The sequence below is a fragment of the Paramisgurnus dabryanus genome, chromosome 18 (assembly GCF_030506205.2).
Source record: "Paramisgurnus dabryanus chromosome 18, PD_genome_1.1, whole genome shotgun sequence".
Taxonomy (NCBI): Eukaryota; Metazoa; Chordata; class Actinopteri; order Cypriniformes; family Cobitidae; genus Paramisgurnus; species Paramisgurnus dabryanus.
The window spans coordinates 1,779,977-1,805,278 of NC_133354.1; the positions used below are offsets into that span (position 1 = coordinate 1,779,977).

Here is a 25,302-nt window from a genome sequence, read left to right on the forward strand (position 1 = left end):
CATGGTGCATCCAAAACTGCTTACTGTCATACTATGTAGTAGGCAAGGTGCGTACAGTAGTATGTCCAAATTCACAGTATGACCAATACTTTCGGCAAGATTTTAAAGTGTGTATTCGATGGACACTTTACTACAGTATCCCATGAGCCAGGAGAGGAGTCACGCAATGAAGAAGAAAAATGAGAGGAATTGTCATATTCGGAAAGCAGTAATTAAATGTAAATACAGTACATTAGGAAAACAGCTGTTCCTTGTGGTTTAATAATGCTTGTTTGACAGGATACAAGCTAAGAGCTTACATGTACCTGTTGTTATAATGATGTATGTCAAGTAATGTGTCAACATGGTAGTACTTCTGAATTTCCTTCACACTACTCATATTCGAATATACAGTAAAGCAATCATGATGTAATGTTTGAATAATAAATACAAATAAATTGAAAGTTATTGTATGCTAACTACATTACAGTATCTACAGTCATTTAATTTCATTTGTTTATTTTGTTTAATATATATGCACAATAAATAAAGTTGTAACAAATCCTTGTTTTTTGTTTTTAAAATAAATGCTTTATAATTACCAGCATCATTTGCTTTGTTTTTATTTAGATTTGACACAGTTCATTTAATTAAATGTTTACATTTCACATTCATAGGAACCCTAGGGGGGGGGGTTTCCGGACAGAAATTATCTTAAACCAGGAATTGGCCATAAAAACATTACTTGTGTGCATTTTGAGGCAAAACAAAGGGCAGGTGTATTTTAAGATGTGAATAAAAGAATATAAAGACAAGAATCATGACAGGATGAAAGTCTTTTATTAGCTTTTTTTCATGTTGTTCCAGTAGACGGCTGAGTTCCTCTTTGACGATAACTGCACTAAACAATTTACATTTAAGTCAGTTGCGGTTTTGACACTTTTAAAGGGTTGATTTAGAAAAATTCACAGAAAGTTATAAATTGTGGACTGTGTGAATTTCGGAACATTTTAAGTTAAATGTGATACAGTGGATGTGTATAACTTCATGGACTTGAATTACTGCCTGTACATCAGTGACTGACAATTAATCTGAGTACTTTATTTAACGGTTTATTATCCACTCAACCAACTTGACTTACGTCATCAGGGTTGTGTGGCTCACTTCCGTCTTACGCTTTCTCAATCCGAAGGCTGCAGCATCCGGAGGTCGCATATTCAGGCGTCATACGTCATCAAACCTGGTTCATTTCAGTTAACTGAGTATTACATTCGAAAGTCATAAACATATTACATCAATTTACGAATAACTAAGAATAATAGTCAACTTTATAATTGTCAATATTCTGAAATAAGAAAGTCTTGATATCATATGCATCCTGCAAATGTGAGCTTTCAGATGCTGCATCCTTCGGATGGAGAAATGGCCAGTAAATATTCGTCGGTCGGCACTGTGGTGGTCTTTTTTATCTGTTGCATCTGTCCTATTTTGTGTATTCACATTTCACAACTTTATTTTGTGTGTAAGAGTTGTTCCTGCCTCAAATCCATTGTGTTTGTCACAGAAACTGGGTTTAAAATGAAACATTTAGTAAAAATAATCAATGTTGCGCACCATTCTGTAGAGATCACCTCTAATCTGAGAGAGGGAGAGACGTTTTGAAACTTAATTTTTTTCTCTTTTCAGAATGGCAGAATGTCTTTTTTTAGCTAAATTTGTCTGTAAAAATATTTTTTGTGTGTTTTTTTCATCATACCAGTAGCATTATTTTTCTACTTAATTTACACGCAGAAGAAAAATTGTGCAGTGTTTTATTCAAATTGTTTTATATTTGAATAGAAAACCTATAATCTGTAGATCATGTTTATCTACATTATTTTCATATGCATTGTTTGCATATGCAATGTGCAATACAATATATAAGAAACCCTGTTTGTCAAATCTGCGACGGTGTTGTGATATAAAAACTGATTCATTTAGATGGAGAGAAACTGGTCGAGATTCACTCTTCAGGTGACAAACTCTTTCTTTCTTTCTTTCTTTTGCTTGTTTGCTTTTCTTCTTTATATTTTAGTCAGTGTAAGAGTTGTGTGTAGTTATTGGCTGAAAAATCTTATGATTGAATTTTTGCATATGAACACTTTAATATTTGCAACTTTCGTACATGTATTAGATTTGTTTTCATCCACTTATTTTAATGCATAGTTTGACTGAACTGATGCACATAAACTAGGATAGAAACATATTAAGTCATCTAAGTGGTTCGGTAAAATGAACTTCCAGATCTGTCTTGACTGCATACACAAGTAGCAGGAATCTACCACAGACAGCATGCAACGCAAATAATTTATTATACATGAAAAGTATTATACAGAGTTGCTAAACCAGCTTTTCTTACTTCAAGCGGAAGTTTTGTAGGATCTTACAATCTTATCTTGCAAGCTTTAAGCTTAAGACTTTTAAAGTTAGTAAACAAGTTACACAACTTTGGATTAAATAACTAAGTAAAAACAGAATATTTATTTCTAGGTAAACTATTATTTTATCAATAAATCATATTAAACGTTTGCAGAGCCGGCGCTAGCTATAGGCAGAGTAGGCAAATGCCTAGGGCCTCAAGCTTGGAAGGGGGGCCTCCATAACTGCTAAGTCCATGTGCGCTGGTTCGAAAATCACTACTGACAGCATTAAATAAAGTTTTAAGGTGAGTTCAACTTTATGCGGCGCTGCCACTGCAAGAATTAAGTTTGTATTTAAAAAAGTTTGTATTTAAAGTCGAACAGCAAACAAAACTGCCGTTACCTAAAGTAAACTATCTGTATATCTTGTAAGTCCTCTACACTTTATTTTAGTTTTCAAATCATGAAAGTAGTTTGTCTGTTTAACTTCCAGTGGCAGCTGATTTGTATGGATATTTAAAGTAGTTTATAAAAAGGTATTGCAATAGTCTGATAGCTAATTTTATACTGTAATTTTATACTTTTATACTTACGGTTAAGTAAGAGGGAAATTCTTGTTTATACCAAGTTAAAATAAAAAATGGGTTTTTGCAATGTATTGTTGTCTTTTTAATTTTACTCTTTGGAGAAAGCAAACCTGTTTTCCTGTGTTATCCTAAAAAGGTGGTGTTTTTAATAAATGTGACTGTCTTAAAAATTTTAACACATGTGGTTTTGCATAATTAGCATAAAGTTAATCAATTTGTTGATAAAAGTAATAGGGAAAACATGTTTATTAGTAGTGCTCATCTGATTTCTTACGCAGTAGAAAAATACGTTCTCACATTATTCTGAAAATAAGAGGGGTGTGAGGGGCCTCTAACATAAATTTTGCCTAGGGCCTCCAAATATCTAGAACCGGCCCTGAACGTTTGAGTACATGAAAGTTTAATAAGTATGGAGTTTTTAATGTTATTTTTACTGGTGCATTTTGCTTGATCACCTTGTACATTTATTATTGTAATAGATCAGGGTTAAAGAAGATAAAGTGGACATGAATAACTCTACACTGAACCTCAACATAACTGAAACATTCACAAACTCTACGCCTCCTTTCACTGACCAAATACTCAACATATGTTTTTCAAGCATCAATATCCTGGCTGGTCTTCCTATTCACTCTTATGTCATATGGCTTATCGCAGGAAAAGGACACAGTGTTGCATCAGAGTTTTTTACTCTGAATCTCTCTGTCTGTGAGATCGGATTCTGTCTGAATTCTTTTTTGGACATACTGATAATTTGGTTTTCAAGTCTACAGGATCTGGACTATTTCATAAAAGGACTATGCATCACCGGTCGTCCTCTGTTTCAGTGTCTGATTTGTGTTGAGCGTTACCTGGCTGTGGTTCATCCTGTGACCTTTCTAAAGTTCAAACCTCTCAGATATAAAGTCATCTGCTCCATTGTTGTCTGTATAATAACTCTTGGATCATGTTTGTGCTGCTTGTATTTTTACGGCTTATCTACCATTGATATTTTTAACTATTTCATCTCGGTGCAATTCCTCTTCTTCTTCTGCATTCAGTTGTTTTGTTGTGTGGCTGTTCTCAGAGCTCTGAAGCAGTCAGGACCAGGAGAGAGAGGGAGAGAGAGAGAGGAGGAAAATCACATGAAGAGAAGAGCGTTTTATCTAATTCTCATAACTACCGTGAACATAGCTATCATATACCTGCCATTTTGCATCTCAAGTTTTATTGACATATTTTTACATCTGCATTTTATGAGTGTTTGGTTTGTTTGTTATGTGTTTTATGTTCTGACTGGTTTTGTGCATCCTGTCCTTTTTCTGCACAGAGTTGGAAAACTGTCCTGCCTCTGTTCTCTGTAAATCCATATTGTGTAATTGGTTACCATACTAAACAGGGCTGGGTATTGAATTAGTTGGGCGATTTTATTATCTTCTATCTATCTATCTATCTATCTATCTATCTATCTATCTATCTATCTATCTATCTATCTATCTATCTATCTATCTATCTATCTATCTATCTATCTATCTATCTATCTATCTATCTATCTATCTATCTATCCATACATCCATGTAGTTAAGGTCCAGTGCAAGACTGTCATCGCATAGCATTTATTTCGCTTGATCGTGCTTTGGATTCATTGTTTCCATGTTGTTGTAATAACATGACATTTACACTTTTTAGCCTGTCTATGTTATCTTTTATTAATCACTGTGTGAGTCTGCATTTTTATAATAATAATAATTATTATTATTATTAATATTATTATTATAGGTATAATAATAAAAATGATAATAATAATAATACAATTAATAATACAATTAATAACAAGAATAATAATAACAAGAATATTAATCAATATTCTATTGTTGTTGTTATTATTATTATTAGTATTATTATACATTTTATTTTAAATTATTAAATATTTTATTATTATTATTATTATTATACTAGGAAATGTTTATGCATACGCCCACTACACAGGAAATCCAAAATGGCATCCATATGCAACTAGCCAAATAAATCATGCTTTTTCTGGAATGTTTTTGTATACTGTAGCACTTATTTGCAACACACAGAGAAGCGTCTGGATGAGACACCTGTGAATTACGTCAATAAGCGTTCATTAGGGGGTTTATAGGTGATTTGACTGTCATTACATAAACCTATGTACAAGCAAAGTGAGTTGTGTTTGCATTTGACTGCATGGCAGCACGGGCGAGGATGAGGTTAAAGCCGGATATCAGAGAGCCTACTGATAACAATAGAAAATATATATATTTAGGCTCTAATGGTGTAGTTATTGGTAGAACAACAGCTTGATGTTATAACTTCAGTCACCAAATTAGTGATTCAGGTCTTAAAACAAATATAAAATCATAAATCTTTACCATAAGCATCCAAAAAGACACATTTGAAACAATGTAACCGTAACACTTTACATTAAGGTTCATTAGTTATCATTAGTTAATGTATTAACTAACATGAACAAACCATGAGCAATACAGCATTTATTAATCTTTGTTCATGTTAGTTAATAAAAATATAGCTTTTAATTGTTTGTTCATGTTAGTTCACAGTGCATTAACTAACGTTAACAAGATTTTAATGAAGTATTAGTAATTTTTGAAATTATTAATGATTAATAAATGCTGTAAAAGTGCAGTTCATTATTAGTTCATGTTAAGTAATGTTAATTAATAAATCTTATTGTAAAGTGTTACCAATGTATGTTTTGTATAATCGCAATACAATCTTAATATTTTAAATATTGATGTAGTCATGTCACTGACTGAAATCAATGTGAAACCATTGAGTGAAATCAAACTTTGATGATTTAAATGCCATTCTTATGAGATTTTATCTTGGATTTTACAGACCAAAGTATGTACAAGCACCAGATACACATTATGTAACTCAGCGCTGCAACAAAGTGGTCAGAATAGAAATATGAGTCACACTGTTTCACATTTACATGGAGCTTTTATCCAAAGTGATTTCACAGATAAATTAAGTCAATAAGCATTTTCTCCATCCCTCTGTGGTACACCAACGCTGTGTGTGTTTCAGATAAAGCTACACAGTTTGTTGTTTTAGTGAAATGTTGAAAGGAAAATTAAATATCTTGGATGATATACTGATAATAAATATATATATTTTATTTAAATGTTTTATTTTATTTGAATAGCAGACTTATGTTTTTATTCTTATTTGCATGTGTATTGTTTGCATAAGTATTGTTTCATGTGGCATGTTATATATGAAAGCATGTCATGCACATACATCTTTATGACAGCTTTAAAGCGAATCTATAAAAACAGCACAGAGACCTATTTACATCAGGAGATACTGGAAATTCAATCCTCGGGTGATGAATTCCCTTTTTGGATTCGCTTTTTTTGTCATCTCTGACAGCATGCAAAATATCAGTGTGTTTTTCAGGCATATGTGTAAAATGTGTGGGAAATTTGATCTACTGAGTCAAATGATGAGTTTAACTGGAATATAGTCAAGGGAAATATAATACAATATGAGATTTTGCATATCCATGTGAGTTAGGGTGATAATGGACTTTTTTTACTGTGATTTGTTTGTGAGTGTTGGTCAATTGTTGAAAGGAAACTTGTCAGTAAAATGTAATGTGATCTTTTTTAAAATAGAAATGATTTTTTTGTATTTAAATAGCAACAGTGTAGAATTGGGGCCTGAAATTGTTTACTTTGTTTGCAAAATTGTTTTATTTTAATACCTTTTAAATGTCCTGGTATGTTTATATTTGAAATGAAAATGAAAAAGTGGAATATCAACAGACGTCTTCAGCCTTCTTCAACCTCTCTATTTGTGGGATAGTTTGTTCACTATATTGTCACTCTTGTGTCAGTCTGGAGACATTGACACTATTTTTGTCAGGACTAGGCCTCACAGATCGTCCTCTGTTTCAATGTCTGATCTGTGTCGAGCGTTACCTGGCAGGTTCATTCTGTAACCTTTCTGAAGTACAAACCTCTCAGATATAAAGTGAGCTTTTCCACTGCTGACTGGATTACGAGGCTTCTATTTGTGCTGCATGTTTACTTTGGTCTCATTTTGGGATATTTTTGCGCCAACATATCCTTCAACCCTTTCAACTGTTTTGGTCATTTGTCCATTTCTTCAAATACGAGGCGTTTACTAAATTAACGTCTCTACCGGCCACAGGTGAAGTTTAATATATTAGGGTATGAAATTATATTTTGGGGTATAATTCTGCTGGGTTACACTTTATTTTGATAGTCCACTTTAGACATTCTACTAACTATAAACAACTTTGCAACTACATGTCAACTAACTTTTAATAATTTGCAACTATACGTCAACTAACTGTCATTAGAGTATAAGTAGACTGTAAGGGTTGGGGTTAGGGAAGAGGTTTGGGTTAGTGGAATAAGTTGACATGCACCTGCAAAGATACTTATAGTCAGTTGAATATCTGTTGAGATATCATCACAATAAATTGTTAGTAGATATTAAGCAGACAGTCTACTAATTCTCTAAAGATTGGTAGTTGATAAGTAGTTGCAAAGTTACTTATAATTAGTAAAATGTCTAAACTGGACTATCGAAATAAAGTGTTACCTTTTGCTGTAATGACATGCATTTGGATATGATTTTCAGTGTAAACTGCCAGAATTCATTGTATTTATATATTACACATTACACTATTCAGGCATTTAGAGCAAATAACGTAGGGTGACCATACGTGCCATTCTTCCCGGACGTATCCCATCCAGGATTTTGTGTTTGTCTTCCGGAAGTCGTATTAGTCGACCGCATACGTCATAGAGGATTATTATTATTATTACAGAAAAGCAACCATTAAATTTTAAGGTAAGAATGAAACTACGATAGTATATCTTATGTTTTTAACTGAATGGCGTATGCAGTCAAAAAATACGACTTCCGGAAGACGCACCGAAATCCTGGACGGGATGCGTCCGGGAAGAATGGCACGTATGGTCACCCTAAAATAACGTAGCCATTTATTTATTGCAGCCTGCATTCACTTCATCGATGTTGGGTTTAGGGGCGGGGCTTCATTAATGTTTTTTCTAAAAATTGCATGTTTTTGTATGATTCACTTCGAACAAATTAATAGTCCGTCATCACATAAAATACCTGGGTACTCATGTAAGACTTGGGAAGTCAAGAGAGTGACTTGGCTAAGGAATTTTAGTGATTGAGGACATCAAAGGAAGAAAACTGCTTTAATGTATAGTTAACCCAAAAATAAAAATTCTGTCAACCAAACCGTTTACCCCGTTCACTTTTATAATATTCATTATTCCTACTTTATTACACGGCTCTCTGGAATGCTTGATTCTGATTGGTCAGTTGAGACATTTGCAGGTTCGTTCTTTTCAAATAATAACCGCTCCAAAGTAATAACGCATAGCCGTACCGTACGTACTACTGCCAAGATTAATGTTTGGCGCCATCTTGTGACAAACACTGGACAACCACAATTGAGAATGGAATATTTTGACATTAATTTTAACATGTACGGAAAAAACAAAACATTTAAACAGTGGATAGAAGAACGAACAACGACAAGACACAGAGAGCTTACTGAGACTGAACTTGACAAAATAGAGCATGACAGCTACGAAGCCAACACACAAAAAAATACAGGATGGGCATTAAAACTTCTCAAAGACTGGCTAAATCAGAAAAAATGGAGACAGACAAGTATGAAGCAGAGGATCTTAATAAGGTATTACGATCATTTTATGCATCTGTGCAAAGTTTCGCGGAAGGATAAAAATGTTATTTTAAAACAAATATGCCAATAAAATGTTTCAAATTCATATTCATGTCCAGTTTTTTTCTTATGTGGCAAGTAGCCGTGCAATAAGCGGGATAATGTAGAGGCAGTCGGTAGTTATCGGGTAAATAAGCCCCTTCAGTGTGATACAAGACCCTCCGCTTCGCGACAAGTCCTGATCACACTGTCGGGGCTTATTTTCCGATAACTACCGGCTGCCTCTACATTATCCCTTACGTGGAAATGAATGGGGTGCATGTTCAGTTTAGTTACAAACATTCCTCAAAATATCTTCATTTGTGCTCTTCATAACAAAGAAATTTAGACAGGTTTATAACTACACAAGAGTGAGACAAAGATGACAGATACTTCATTTTTGGGTAAACTATCCCTTTAATAAGTCTGCGACAAATCACAAACACTAAATGTTTTTCTTATGCATTTTGCTGTCCAAAATTTCTTGAAAAGTTGTTGTTTTAACCTCATATTTTTCACATTTAATATTTGCATAGCTGGGGATCTGTGTTTAAATTACAAAACCAAACATATTATCTGTCCTTTGACAGCTGTGAAGTCCTTGTGAAGCTACTGTATAAATGACACAGAAATACACATAAATCCAGAGAGACTGAGCATTCACTCTTCAGGTGACAAACTATCTATCTATCTATCTATCTATCTATCTATCTATCTATCTATCTATCTATCTATCTATCTATCTATCTGTGCGTGTTTTTAGTCTTATATTGTCAATATTATAATTTTAGTTGAGGCTATGGAGGTAACAACATTATTCAAATGACTATATTGTGCATACTTTCCTTCCCTAGATCACAACTTCATGATTTTTCATTCGTACGATTTTCGAGCTCCCGGCCTGACAAGAGAAAATGAATAACTCTGTAGTGAATTCCACCACACTTGATCCATCCACCTATGGCGCAACAGCTGGATTTTGGCAAATTGACATAACAGAAATGTGTGCGTTGAGCTTAAATTTTTTGTTTGGTTTTCCTACTCACTCCTATGTTGTGTATCTTATCAGGAGAAGTGAAAATCCATCCGAGTTTTTCAGCCTCAATCTCTCTGTCTGTGAGATCATTATGTCTTGTACTACTCCACTTATTCTGCTAACAAAATGGTTTCTGAGTCTCACACCCTATACACAGTTTCTTTTTGGACTTGGCATCACCGGCCGTCCTCTGTTTCAGTGTCTGATCTGTGTTGAGCGTTACCTGGCTGTGGTTCATCCTGTAACCTTTCTGAAGTACAAACCTCTCAGATACAGACTGATGTGTTGTGCTGTTGCTTGGATCATTTGTCTTTTATCCTGTCTGTGCTGCCTGCTTTTACTGTTTTCTTTAAACTTCTATATGTATACCTGGTTCTTTGTAATTCAGTTCCTCATCTTCCTCTCCATCAAGTTTTTTTGCCTTTCGAGTGTTCTCCGAGCTCTGAAGCAGTCAGGACCAGGAGAGAGAGGGAGAGAGAGAGATGAGGAAAAACACATGAAGAGAAAAGCGTTTCATCTCATTCTCATAACTACTGTCAGTATGTTTATCACATATCTCCCATATGCTGTCACTGGATTCCTTAGTGTTTTGTTACAACGGTATATTCAGGCTCTCTGGACATTTAGTTTTGTTTGTTTTATGCTGGCTGGTTTTGTACAGCCTATTCTTTATCTGCACCGATCACGAAAAAACTGAGCCTGTTCACCATAAAACCTGTGATTTTTGTTCAGTTAATTATTATTAATCAGTTCACTAATCACATATTGTAGAGCATGTGACAATTGACGTTTTCTTAAATGATGTACAGTTTCCTTAAAACTAGTTTTAGTAAGTCTACCACTACAAACTGTCTTATGCATAATATCTCTGTCTTATTAAGTTGCACATTTATGAAGCATGTTGCTAAGAAAGTATATTAATTTGTTCTTTAATTTCTTTTAAACATGTTTCAACTTTGATGCAAATATGTAAGCTTTTTAGATATGACAAATGTTTGACTTTAAGAGTCTGCTAATTTATACGTAGTGAATTGCATAAAAATGTACAATTACCAATAATAATAATAAAAATGAAACCCAAAATCAAAATGAAAGCAAATCATACAAAAATGTATGAATAGGTTTGTGCAAATTAATCTGAAATATAGTTCCCTCGTAAAATATGTACACTTTTTTTTTGTTGAATCAACTCAAAAAGATTTACAAGGTATTTCAACTTACTATTATTTATCTTGACAAGAAATAACTACAGATGAGTTTTTAATATATTAACTTGAAAAAAGTCAACTTCATTTTATAAGTTGAAGCAACTCGTCTCTTGACAAGATAAATAATAGTAAGTTGACATGACTTTTAATCTGAGTTGATAAAAAAAACAGCAAATATTTTTTGCAGTGTACAAATACATTGATACATTTTTGAAGGCCAACCTGGAAGTTAGCTGGTTCTCTTCTCATAAAGCCCATTTATTTTCCATGGACTTTTGGATTATTGAAAAAAAAATAAGTTCTGTGTTTAACAAAAGTTGAAGACACTTGTACATTTTGACCAACAAATTAATCACCACAGATGAATACAAATTATGATTTTTTTTTAATTGTAAATGTGTTTTCTAGAAAGCAGAATTTTTATTTTAAAAGTAATAAAAGTTAACACCATGAGATTGCGTTGTATATTCTGTTCAGTACTGCAAATATAAAAATGTAGCCAGTCAGGCAAATTTATAAAAAAACTACACTAGTAACATTTTATTGTTTTAATGATGTATTTATTATTAATATGTTCCCTCTAATTGTTGTTGAATGTGATGCATCCTTGGTGTTTATAGTGATTTTAGTATTTGGAATATTGTGTTTATACTGTACATGCAAGTAGTGGTAGCTATCAGTTTTCTCTTTAAATAGCTTTGAAGTACAACCTTTTTTAACCTCATGATTTTCACTTTTAATATTTGCATATTTGGTGTTTTTGTGATGTGTTAAATTTGTTGTTAAGAACCATACACCCTTCATGCACCTTCTGACAGTGGAGAAACACTGAGCGGTTACTCGTCAGGTGATTCAACTTTTCACTTTGATTGATTCATTGAATGGGGATTGATTCTTTAAAGGAGGTAATTGTGAATTTGAGTAAAATTTACATTTTATTTTATACTGTATAACACAGAATTGTATGTTATGAAATAATTTTACATATCATTGTTTTTTTGTGTGTGTGTGTGTGTAAATTGGCTATCATGTAACATTACATAAAATGTAGAATGATATTACAAATAATCTGCATCAACGTGTCTTGATTTTACCTGTATTCCTAACGTGAGTCAACTGCTTGGACATTGAATTTGATGTCTGTATATTTATGCTTTTCTCTCTTTCTATAAATAACAATTGGGGCATTAATTATAATTATATACGCTATTTATATTTTCCATGTTTTTGAGCCTGTAGATTTGGCATTTAGCAGTGTGTTTACATCATGGTTCTCCAACCCTGTTTCTGGAGGGCACCAGTCTGGCAGAACTCAGTTCCAACCTGATCAAACATACCCGAATCCTGGTAATCAAGTTGTTCAGGGTTACCTAACAATTGTGTGTTGGAGTAGGGTTGGAACTAAAATTTGCAGGGCAGGTGCCTTTCAGGAAAAACATTGGAGACCCATAATTTACATATTAATTTCCGAAAATTGTAAGGGATGCAAATTATTGTCCGGTGTTTAATAGTATGATGAATTATTGTCCCTTTTATGGGATACCACAAGATGCCGCTCATTCACTGACCAAAGGGTATTGGGTGGGATGTAAATGTGTGGAGGTATGATGGGGGAAGAGTCAGTGGCTGACAGCATGCATTTCTATTACAGAAATGAATATGTGATCATTTACTTACCCTCACGTTGTTCCACACCAGCAAAATGTCTTTGTTTTGCTGAACACAAATTAAAATATTTAGAAAATATCGTTATTAAATAGTAACTACAGTAGAGTCAAGTTTTGAATAGGAAAAGTACCGAAACTCTTTGGTTATTTTTTAGCGCGATGCTAATGGTCTAATCAGATTCAATGGATTATGCTAAGCTATGCTAAAAGTGGTACCGCCAGACCCGGAGATCAGCTAAATGGATTTCAAAACGGTAAAAAATCAAATGTTTAACTCTAGGGGAGCTGGAAAATGAGCATATATTTTTTTTTTAAAAGAGGAATGTTCCTTCACTGAAAAAAATGATTCATTCAATTTACTACATGTTTTAAGGTAAGTGTTTGCAATCAATTTATTTAAGCTACATTTAAACAAAAAAGATTAGTAAAGCAAAATAAAATAAAAGAACTTTTGTTTAAATATAGCTTAAATAAATTGATTGTAACCACTTACCTTAAAATAAATGTAGTTAATTGAATTAATAATTTTTTTCAGTGATTAAAATGAATAACTGTATTGACATTAACTAACATCAACAAGAAATAATACAGACTGAAAAAATGTTTGATTGTTGTTTATGTTAGTTAATACATTTACTGTAAAGCGTTACTGTAGCTTTTATTGGAAAAAAAATATTAATAATAATTAAATTCTGCCCACGGTTTCAGCAGTAACAACATAAACAAGCGACGGTCGTGGTCCGCACGCAACTTCCGGTAAACTCCGTTAAGAATAAACAAAGTTCTTTAAACATAGTTTATTTATATAACAAGCAAACAAAAAACAATAGACTACCTAGGAAACCAAAACATTTGTTATTTTCGACGAGACATTTGTTCAAGAGATCAGTTTAGCAACTAGTCAGGGCCCGGTTCCCCGATAACGTTCACTCTTAGCGTGCTAAGAAGACTCAAAAAGATATATCTTACCAAAGTTGTTGATGTTCCTAAGTGTGTTCCCCGAAGTGTCTCTTAAGAAGCTTCTTAACACGCTGCCTCTAAGTTCGACGTACAATGGCGCTGTCACAAGTGAAGGTGCTGAATTATTTGCGATCGATCACTCAGGGATCGATTTTCCACTTCACCCGAAGATGCATTATGACGTTAAGAAAGACAACACGTTATATACAAATGGAACATTACTCAAATTATTCCAGTCACATTTATTTTAACATAGTTTAAGTTATCTGTAAAATATAGATATAGAAATTAATATAGAAATATTAAATGATCAAATTGTCAGTAATATGGGTAGACTAACCGGGTATCCCTCGCTATTTATCCACCCTCCTTATCCCGTTATGCCACTTGTGCCGCTTCTTGACATGGGTTTTGACTTTAAAAAAATATGTAATACACTTTTATATGAATGTTAAGGTACTTAACAATCAGAATTGATTGGCAAGCAGCTGCAGTATTTCTGTTTAATGCGGTATTGCTTCCCATTAATGTTTTCAATAAAAAGCAACCTAGTTAGATAGAGAATATGGTCTGAGAAGATCTAGCAGCTCCATAATGAGTTTTCTTGGAACGCGATTTTTTTATTTAGCCACGTCAGGCAAAATGTCAAAAGGTTCAAGGGTTGACGAATAAAAAAATTGGCATGGACTTAACAGTTACGTGGCTGGTGTTGTGTGGAAGTCTGTTCCCCCTATGTTTCCCTTTAGTGTAGTGTTTTTATAGCATTTTTATCACATTATACGTGTATTATTTATATACATTGAAAGTTTTAATGGCTACTGAGATGTACATGTGTGCATTTATGTAATGTATCTTGACTGTTCTTGATTGTAAGTCAATTATTTTTACAGTATGAATCATATTATATGTATAATATATATTTATTATGTTTGGAAACATAACAGTTTTAAAACAAACAGTAGAGAAAAAAAGAAAAGAAAAAGACAGGCTATATGTTAAAAGACATAAAACTGTCAAATATGAAATAATATTTAATAATTTGTATAATAGAATACATGATATTATTGCTTTTTAGTATAACCAATTGAAATCTTTAATCTTTCTTAATAAATTATAAATGTAACGTGATGAAAACGCTATAAACATAGAGGGAACAGACTTCAATGAGCAACAAACACCGCCACCGTCTTTGATTCATTAGTTCTGATACCAAATAAAGTCAACTGCATAAATAGTCCTGTATCCATTGCAAACATATTTTATTATAAGTCTTAAAAATGTCCATAACATAAAATCATTGTCAGCATACCATAGTTTGACTTGTATTGCGCTGTGTTGATTTCTAAAGACTGCGGCGATAGCGTTTTGCGCTCAAACAACGCTAAGAGAGAGCTTACAAATGGTCCAGACCAACCTTACGAAAGTGTGACTTACAGAAGATATACTTAGCATATGAACGTTTTGGGAATCGTGCCATAGAGTTAAGAGAGAGGTTAAGGAATAGGTTAAGAACTACTTAGCGATAAGAACGTTTTGGGGAACCGGGCCCAGACCATTAAAAAAACAAAACCGGAAGTAAAGTTCGGATCCAGAGGTGTATTGCGTCAGCCACGTGCGTCCGATGAAATCGTCTATATACTGTAGACTTATATACATATTTTAAATGTATATTTTTCTTTTTTCTGGAAGTAAATCATGTATTATGTAGAATTATTAATAATTGATTTCCATGCAGTCTGTTCATGAACTCTAAATCTGGTGTATTTATCTTTCTCTCTTTCCTTAGATTTATTAGATCCCATGTGCCTTCGAGGTTCTGAGTTCTGCGAAGATTAGACATGGAGGAAATAAATAACTTTACCACAGCTGATCCATCATCATATTCAACTTATGATTTTTGGCATAAAGGCGTAGCAGAAATTTGTATGTTGATCTTCAGTTTCATTTCTGGCATTCCTACACACACCTATGTTATATTTCTCATCACCAGAGGAACGAGAAGTGGAATTGCATCCGAGTTCTTCATCCTCAATCACTCCATATGCGAGATTCTTTTCTCTGTGAATTCATTGGTCTGTATATTGACTTTACCATTTCCAAATCTCAGAACACTTTTTTGGTTTTTATTGGGAGAAACTGTCACCGGTTATCCTCTGTTTCAGTGTCTGATCTGTGTCGAGCGTTACCTGGCTGTGGTTCATCCTGTAACCTTTCTGAAGTACAAACCTCTCAGATACAGACTGATCTGTAGCGCTGTTGCCTGGATCATTAGTCTCGGCTCCTGTTTATCCTGTTTGTTTATGTTAATGTGGTTTAACTTTCAAATATATGTATGGTTTTTCTCTGTGCAGTTCCTCCTCTTCATCTCCATTCAGTTGTTTTGTTGTGTGGCTGTTCTCAGAGCTCTGAAGCAGTCAGGACCAGGAGAGAGAGGAAAAGAGAGAGAGGAGGAAAACCATATGAAAAGAAGAGCGTTTCATATCATTGTAATAACTACAGTTAGCATGGTTATCACATATGTCCCATACAGCATCACTGGAATCTTTATTGTGACACAACAAAATCAACAATATATTCAGATTCTTTGGTCAGCTAGTTTTGCTTGTTTTGTGTTGGCTAGTTTTGTTCAACCTGTACTTTATTTTCACCGGACAGGAAAACTTTCCTCACTATGTTTCTAAAAAAAAAAAAAATTCACAACTATATTAAAACTCACTTTGATGTATTTGTTGATGTGATTATTAAGTAGCTCTCACGCAAGTTTTCTTGCTGCTTTTAAAGTTGTTTTTGTCCTTTGTAGAATCTTGGTGTGCCCGTGTCTTTACCATTGGTCCTGGTATCAGGGTTCCCATGGATCCTTGAAATCCTTGAAAGTTTGTGAATCTGGGAGGAAATTTTAAGGCCCTGGGAAGTTCTTGAAAATATACATATATATTTACAGGTTTTTTTCTTTCTGAAAAAAAATCCATATTATTCTCTGTGTAGTGTAGGATAATATCATACAATTCTAGACTTTTTAAGCACACATGCTAAACTATTAGCTTTAAATGCTTATATCATCTGTATGCGAATGTTGATTCATACCAATATGCTTTTTATATAGCTGTGTTTCACACATAAAAACGTCCCGGGTTGCTTATGTAACTATTGTTCCCCGAGAAGGGAATGAGACGCTGCTTCTAAAAACACTGAAGCAGTAGACTTTGTGAAAATGAATATGTCATTCTCAAAACTTCTGGCTACGGCTCTATCTCTTGTCTTAGTAAAACCTGTGGTTGTTTTATTACATAACTTATACTCATAACAAGACAACAGTATTAACATTCTGTTTTTTTTGTGATTTCAAATTTGACTTGGCAAAAAGTATCAAAATATATTAATTTAGTGAAAATAATCAAGGTTTGTACCAAGCTTCACACTTGTTTTATTTGTCAGGAGTGGGTTCAGTCACAAGTTGTGGGTGTTTCAGTGTTTGTTTTTCAAATCAAAACTTTGTATCTCTAACACAGGGCCACCTGTTTTCATGTCAGGTGTTAAAAATAGTTGAGCACATACACTCCCATATAATCAAATGCTTGAAACATGAGATGGAGCTATAGTTTCACCATACCTGAAATATACAACTAACCATGCTATCTGTTATACAGATCATCTATAATGATCTCTGAGAAAAATTTGACTTGGTTTCAGATATTATTGGTCCCCTCTTTTTGTCTTCTTCTTTTTAATGGTGAAAGTAAACGTATAAGCACCCACCATAAGTAAGAATGTGCCTACCATTCATATATGCAAACAAATATTTTATTTGAATAAAGTTTACAAGAACATAAAATTCCTCATAGATCTAGTAACTAATTTTTACTTTCAAAATGCACCAATTTGATGTATTTACATTTAAATATACAAAGTGACTGAATGTGTGCAGCCTGATGGGTTACTTTGGTTTGGTTTAATACTTTGTGGCATATAGTAAATAATCAAATAGTTTAACCAATAATGGTAAAATGTAACTGCAAGCAGTAATGCGGTGCCAAGCACCTATGGCGCAGCAAGCACATACAGTTGTTAAGTTTGCACCATTATAACTTTTAAAACTTCCCCAGAAAAAAAATGTTCAGTCACTTCTGTGAGGCTAGGTCTAAAGATCATCTCAGACAAATTTCAAAACAATTAAACTAAATTTGTAGGAGGAGTAGCAAAAAACATAAAAAAAACAGGAAACTGGACATTTTAAAATGACCACTAATGTAATGAGTGGAGTCTTTATGTAGATGTAGATGACCGTTATGAGAGCAATCACATGTATTAACATTTTTTATTGTAATTTTTTTTATATATCTAAGAAATCAAATGCTATAACCACTTAAATAGTGAGATTTGAACTGCTGGTGGTGCTGTAGAGTTAGTGCTAAAGACCCAATAGTTGGTCAGATGACTATTGATGACCACCACTAAAGGTGTGCCAATTTTCATTATTTTCCTACATAATAATGCAGTAGAAAATAATAATACGGTAAAACTACACTAGTTAACATGAACTAATAATGAACTGCACTTATACAGCATTTATTATTTTTTGTTCATGTTAATTTCAACAATTACTAGTACTTTGTTAAAATCTTTTTAACGTAGTTAATGCACAGTGAACTTACATGAACAAACAATTAAAAGCTTTATTTCTATTAACTAACATTAACAAAGATTAATAAATACTGTAACAAATGTATTGCTCATGGTTGTTCATGTTAGTTCAAACATTAACTAATGTGTAACTAATGAACCTTATTGTAAAGTGTTACCAATAATACTAACAGAAACAATAGGTGCCTTAGCACCTTTGGTGCTTGACCCCTAATTAATATGATAAACGATAAGCTTGCAATTAATCACAAAATAAAAGGGTGTGATTTTTATTTTTTTGATCTATGGACAATATTAATTTTAATTTATTCATTGTTTTGTGCTTCAAATTTACTGTTTAAATAATAAGCTTTTTTAATGGTGTTTTTTTTGTCAGATTACCTCACAGTGACAACATGCAAATCAAATTTGAAATACAAATACTACACACAATGACACAAACTGAGTTACGCTGACAAAACATCACGAACTGGCAGTTCTACAAATAATGTAAGATTTACCCTTGAATATAAAACAAATTTTTTATATAAAACTAATTATTTATTAGTCTCAAATGCAGAGATTTATTAAGACGTAAAAAAATTCTTACAATTTATTATGGGATTACTTTGCATGTACCACGTGCTTAAAAAATTGTGTGAGAATGGTGTGGTCAGAATCCAGTTTAAATTGTATTTTTTTTATAATAAGTTACAAAACTTTTAACACATTTTTGGAATTTAAATCAATATTTTATTTGTGAAATATGTTTTTAAATTTCAAACAGGAATGTTTTCTGGAAACATCTTACTTTTTATTGAATTCCATGAAGTCAATATTACAGGATAATTTACATTTAAATATTTATATTTCTCTTTCCATACATTATACAGTATAGGTCAAAACAGCAGTCATTCACTTCTTAGCTAATACAAACAAGGAAGAAATGAACGGATCTACGGCATTCTTCAGCACACCTGCAACATTCACCAACTCCACTGTTGTGTTACCTTGGCTGATGAAAAGCACATTTGATATTGTTATATTTGGCATAAATATCCTGTTTGGTCTTCCTACACACTCTTATATTATATGCCTTATCATCACAGGAACAGGAAGTGGAATTGCGCTTGAGTTCTTCAACCTCAATCTTTCTATTTGTGAACTGTTGTATTCTTTGAATTGTTTGTTTTACGTGCTGTCATTCTTTTTTCCGGGTCTTTTGACAATAACAGAATATTTCATTGGACTTGGCATGATTGGTCGACCTCTGTTTTACTGTCTGATCTGTGTTGAGCGTTACCTGGCTGTGGTTCATCCTGTTACCTTTCTGAAATACAAACCTCTCAGATACAGACTGATGTGTTGTGCTGTTGCCTGGGTCACTTGTCAAGGATCCTGTATAGTCCTTGTATTTTTTTTTAATTCACCAATCTTTCTTCAATTGACATTGTCGCTTTCCATGCAGTACCTCCTCTTCCTCTCCGTTCAGTTGTTTTGTTGTGTGGCTGTTCTCAGAGCTCTGAAGCAGTCAGGACCAGGAGAGAGAGGGAGAGAGAAAGAGGAGGAAAACCACATGAAGAGAAGAGCGTTTCATCTCATTCTCATAACTACTGTTACTACAGTTTTTCTGTTTGTACCTTACATCATTACAGGAATTCTCACATTTTTGCAGCAGAACGTTTCTGTTTGGTGGTCTGTTAGTTTTGTTTGTTTTATTCTGGCTGCTTTTGTTCATCCTCTACTTTATCTGCAACGAAATGGAAAACTCAGCTTTTTCTGCTTTTGAAAAAAAAAACACGCTATTCGGATCCTTCACTTGTTATGAGGACTTCAGACCTTAAAGTCAACTTGAAGTAAAACGTATGACCAATTTAATTTCTAAGGGAACAACCCAGCATTTGTTTGTGTGTAAGCAATAGTTTCCTGTGATTTTTCCTAAATATATTACAGACATGTGGAAACTGCATTTGACTGTGGGGTGTTGCTATTATTTTTCGTGATACTGTCAAGAATTTCCAAGTTTTTTTATGATCGTATCACAAATTCTGTTTACGTGTCATTGTCATGTAGTGGTTACTCAACTGCTTTTTCCTATACACTGTCAGAAATAGGGGTACAGTAGGGGTCCATTTCTGTCCCCCAAGGTACAATCAACACAAAAGTACCCCATAGGGCTCATTATTGGACCTCAAGGTACATGTTTGTACCTTTTTGAGGGTCAAAAAGGTACATATTTGTTCCCAAGCATTAAAAGGTACATATTTGTACCATTTCTTTTAAAGGATAAGGTACAATGTTAAGAGACAGCCTCTTGCCATTTTTTTTTATTTGTTGTTCTAGACAACTGCTGTAAATCTGGTCAGTAACGTAAATAACTATTGTGTCAATTTTTGTTTCCTTTAGTTGGACACATGGGTATTGAAGTAGTATTAGTTTTCTTCTGTTCATTAACAGTGTGTTTAATTTTAAATTTTAATTTTAAATTTTAATGAAAAAAAAAGTTAATTTCACTTAATAAAAACTTTGATATGAATTCAAAAACTGCAATTGATTAACCATTATTTAAATATTTAATATTTAATAAATACTGAATAACTAAATCCCTCACACACACCGAAAAAAACCCCGCGCTTTTATTTTGACACGCGCCCATCCCCCCACATCTCACTGTCGGAGTCAGTTTCACAGAGCAGCGCAGGAGGACGACAGACACATAAAGAACATTAACAGGTAAGCACTGGAAACTCATTCATCATCTTTAAAACATTTAAACTTTAAAAATGTGTTGTTTGTCGTGGCTCTTCATTTTAATAATGATTCGGTTACGGTTATTTGTGTAAAGTTGTATACGACGAGTCAACGCGATATTGACACAGCACTATTGCCTCAGACTCCTTATGCGGCTTTCACATAGGATGCGGTGTGCGCTGCGCTGCGCTATGAAACCCATTCATTTCAATGGCTTGCGCCGCGCGAGGGCGGTTTTTTGTTGCGCCGAGCAAAGCGCGAGCGCAGCGGAGCGCAGCTTGCGCTCACGCCGCGGTCAAAGTTCAAAATAGTTTAACTTTTGCGCTGCGCTCTGTGACGATTACCCGCGCGGCCAATAGAAACGGGGCATCCAAACAAGCAAAATGGACGAAAGCTTACTCGGGATTCTCAGAGCTTTATAATACAAGTTTATGCTCCTACAGAGACATCGGAAGGAAAGCCTTGTCATGGAAACACGTAGCAATTCAAGTTGGCATGTCAGGTGTGTTTTAAGTCAAGCAGCTTGTTGTAGGTATGCTGAAAGTAACGTGAAATGGAGACGAGCAACATCAGTCTCTGTATTCCTCGTCGACTATTTAACGCAAATATAAACACTGTAGTAATTTATTGAAAACCCCGCCTACTTTGGTCTGGCCATCAGAGCACAAATCGCTTGGCTGCGCCGAACCCAGCGGCGAGCGCAGCGCACACCGCATCCTATGTGAAAGCCGCATTAGACTCATTTTTATGAGCAGGTTAATGTGCATTAAGTATACCACAGTTCTGTAAGTGGAGAAATAATTCATATTTATTTGTGTTTTCTCACAGTTTAGTTTGAATCTCTCTCAGTCAGTCAGGGGGAGATTAACTGACAGACTGTAACGTTACACGTCTTACCAAGAAACCTTTTAACGTTACCACATTTATTAATTTATTTATTATATTGTTTGATTACACCACAGTTCTGTAAGTGGAAAATTAATTTATATTTATGTGTGTTTTCTCACAGTTTAGCACAAATGTTTCCCGTGGAAGTTTGAATCTCTCTCAGTCAGGGGGGAGATTGACTGACTGACTGTTTACTCGCCACCAAACAGTAATTTACCCTGAAACCTTTTACAGGTAACGTTACCACATTTATTATTTTATTTATTATGTTGTTTGAGTACACCACAGTTCTGTAAGTGGAAAAATAATTCATATTTATGTGTGTTTTCTCTCTCAGTAAGGACTAACGTTAACTGACTGTCTGTCTGCTCTCAACCAAACAGTCATTCAGGACCTTGTAAAGGTAACATTACCACATTTATTATGTATTTATTATGTTAAGTGAGTACACCACAGTTCTGTAAGTGGAAAATTAATTCATATTTATGTGTGTTTTCTCACAGTTTAGCGCAAACGTTTCCTGCGCAAGTTTGAATCTCTCAGTCAGGGGGGAGATTGACTGACTGACTGACTGCCTGTCTACTCGCCACCAGTCAGTTACACAGAAACCTTTTAAAGGTAATGTTACCACATTTATTTATTTATTATGTTGTTTGAGTACACCACAGTTATGTAAGTGGAAAATTAATTCATATTTATGTGTGTTTTCTCACAGTTTAGCACAAACGTTTCCCGCGCAAGTTTGGATCTTTACCATTGAGGGTGGCTGACTGTTCTCGACCAACCATCATTCACACGCAAAAACTTTAAAGGTACCACATTTATTTATGTTGTGAGTATACCACAGTTCTGTCAGTGGAAAAATAATTCATATTTATGTGTGTTTTCTCTCTCAGTAAGGACTAACGTTAACTGACTGTCTGTCTGCTCTCAACCAAACAGTCATTCAGGACCTTGTAAAGGTAACATTACCACATTTATTATGTATTTATTATGTTAAGTGAGTACACCACAGTTCTGTAAGTGGAAAATTAATTCGTATTTATGTGTGTTTTCTCACAGTTTAGCGCAAATGTTTCCTGCGCAAGTTTGAATCTCTCAGTCAGGGGGGAGATTGACTGACTGACTGTTTACTCGCCACCAAACAGTAATTTACCCTGAAACCTTTTACAGGTAACGTTACCACATTTATTATTTTATTTATTATGTTGTTTGAGTACACCACAGTTCTGTAAGTGGAAAAATAATTCATATTTATGTGTGTTTTCTCTCTCAGTAAGGACTAACGTTAACTGACTGTCTGTCTGCTCTCAACCAAACAGTCATTCAGGACCTTGTAAAGGTAACATTACCACATTTATTATGTATTTATTATGTTAAGTGAGTACACCACAGTTCTGTAAGTGGAAAATTAATTCATATTTATGTGTGTTTTCTCACAGTTTAGCGCAAATGTTTCCTGCGCAAGTTTGAATCTCTCAGTCAGGGGGGAGATTGACTGACTGACTGTTTACTCGCCACCAAACAGTAATTTACCCTGAAACCTTTTACAGGTAACGTTACCACATTTATTATTTTATTTATTATGTTGTTTGAGTACACCACAGTTCTGTAAGTGGAAAAATAATTCATATTTATGTGTGTTTTCTCTCTCAGTAAGGACTAACGTTAACTGACTGTCTGTCTGCTCTCAACCAAACAGTCATTCAGGACCTTGTAAAGGTAACATTACCACATTTATTATGTATTTATTATGTTAAGTGAGTACACCACAGTTCTGTAAGTGGAAAATTAATTCATATTTATGTGTGTTTTCTCACAGTTTAGCGCAAATGTTTCCTGCGCAAGTTTGAATCTCTCAGTCAGGGGGGAGATTGACTGACTGACTGTTTACTCGCCACCAAACAGTAATTTACCCTGAAACCTTTTACAGGTAACGTTACCACATTTATTATTTTATTTATTATGTTGTTTGAGTACACCACAGTTCTGTAAGTGGAAAAATAATTCATATTTATGTGTGTTTTCTCTCTCAGTAAGGACTAACGTTAACTGACTGTCTGTCTGCTCTCAACCAAACAGTCATTCAGGACCTTGTAAAGGTAACATTACCACATTTATTATGTATTTATTATGTTAAGTGAGTACACCACAGTTCTGTAAGTGGAAAATTAATTCATATTTATGTGTGTTTTCTCACAGTTTAGCGCAAACGTTTCCTGCGCAAGTTTGAATCTCTCAGTCAGGGGGGAGATTGACTGACTGACTGACTGACTGTCTATTCGCCACCAGTCAGTTACACAGAAACCTTTTAAAGGTAATGTTACCACATTTATTTATTTATTATGTTGTGTGAGTACACCACAGTTAAGTGGAAAATTAATTCATATTTATGTGTGTTTTCTCACAGTTTAGCACAAACGTTTCCCGCGCAAGTTTGGATCTTTACCATTGAGGGTGGCTGACTGTTCTCGACCAACCATCATTCACACGCAAAAACTTTAAAGGTACCACATTTATTTATGTTGTGAGTATACCACAGTTCTGTCAGTGGAAAATGTATTCATATTTTTGTGTTTTCTCACAGATAAGTATGAACGTGCCCAGAGCAGTTTTCGATCTTTACCATTAAGGTGGCTGACTGGCTATCCTCTACCACCCATCATTAACACAACAAAAACTAAAGAAATGTTACTCCATATGGACCTATTCATTTACTCATTATGCTGTGAGTACACCACAGTTTTATCAGGGAAAAAATGTATATTTGTGTGTTTCTCACTGCTTGGCAAGGACAGATGTGGCCCTGTTAAAAATGTTTAAATGTCGTTTGGTTTAAGGAACAGCACACTGATTTTGTTTTAAATATTCCTGTTTGGACAGTCTGTTAAAGTCATAAAGCAGGGGTGGGGAACCCTGGTCCTGGAGGGCCACTGTCCTGCAGAGTATAGTTCCAACCCTAATTAAACACACCTGAAAAATCTAATTCAAGTCTTCAGGATTACTTGAAAATGAAATTCAGGTGTGTTTGATTAGGGTTGGAACTAAACTCTGCAGGACAGTGGCCCTCCAGGACCCAGGGTTCCCCACTCCTGTCATAAAGGAATACATGATATATTTCATAAGTAAAGTGTAAATGTAATATTAGTTTTTAATGTTGTGAATTTGGACTGAACAGCACACTTCTGTTTTATATCTAAACCTTTTGTAAAATAAATGATTGTTCAATAAACTGTGTATTTTATCTTTTCTGTTATCATTTTTTTTACTAATGTTTAAAATGTACCTTTACGCTAAACGATTGGCTAAACCAACACAAATATTGAGTCATATGCAATTTTAATTTAAAGTTTACAGTACTTAGATTGAGATATATGTATAAGTTTTAAAACCATAATCAATGAGTGTACCCCGTCAAAGCCAATTTTGTACCCTTTTTGAAGGGT

At 34.1% G+C, this 25,302-nt stretch overlaps 1 long non-coding RNA gene across 2 annotated transcripts; it reads left to right on the plus strand.

Moving 5' to 3' along the window:
- Window positions 1-20,895: 20,895 nt before the first annotated feature.
- On the plus strand, window positions 20,896-25,088 carry LOC135721827 (uncharacterized). 2 transcript variants are annotated; one of them, XR_012335379.1, is made up of 13 exons: window positions 20,896-20,950; window positions 21,978-22,090; window positions 22,194-22,259; window positions 22,360-22,474; window positions 22,919-23,029; window positions 23,133-23,198; window positions 23,299-23,409; window positions 23,513-23,578; window positions 23,679-23,789; window positions 23,893-23,958; window positions 24,059-24,173; window positions 24,267-24,363; window positions 24,444-25,088. It is a non-coding gene; the product is annotated as an uncharacterized lncRNA (long non-coding RNA). The 2 variants fall into 2 exon arrangements; XR_010521594.2 differs by lacking the exon at window positions 22,360-22,474 and adding an exon at window positions 22,753-22,818.
- Window positions 25,089-25,302: the final 214 nt, after the last annotated feature.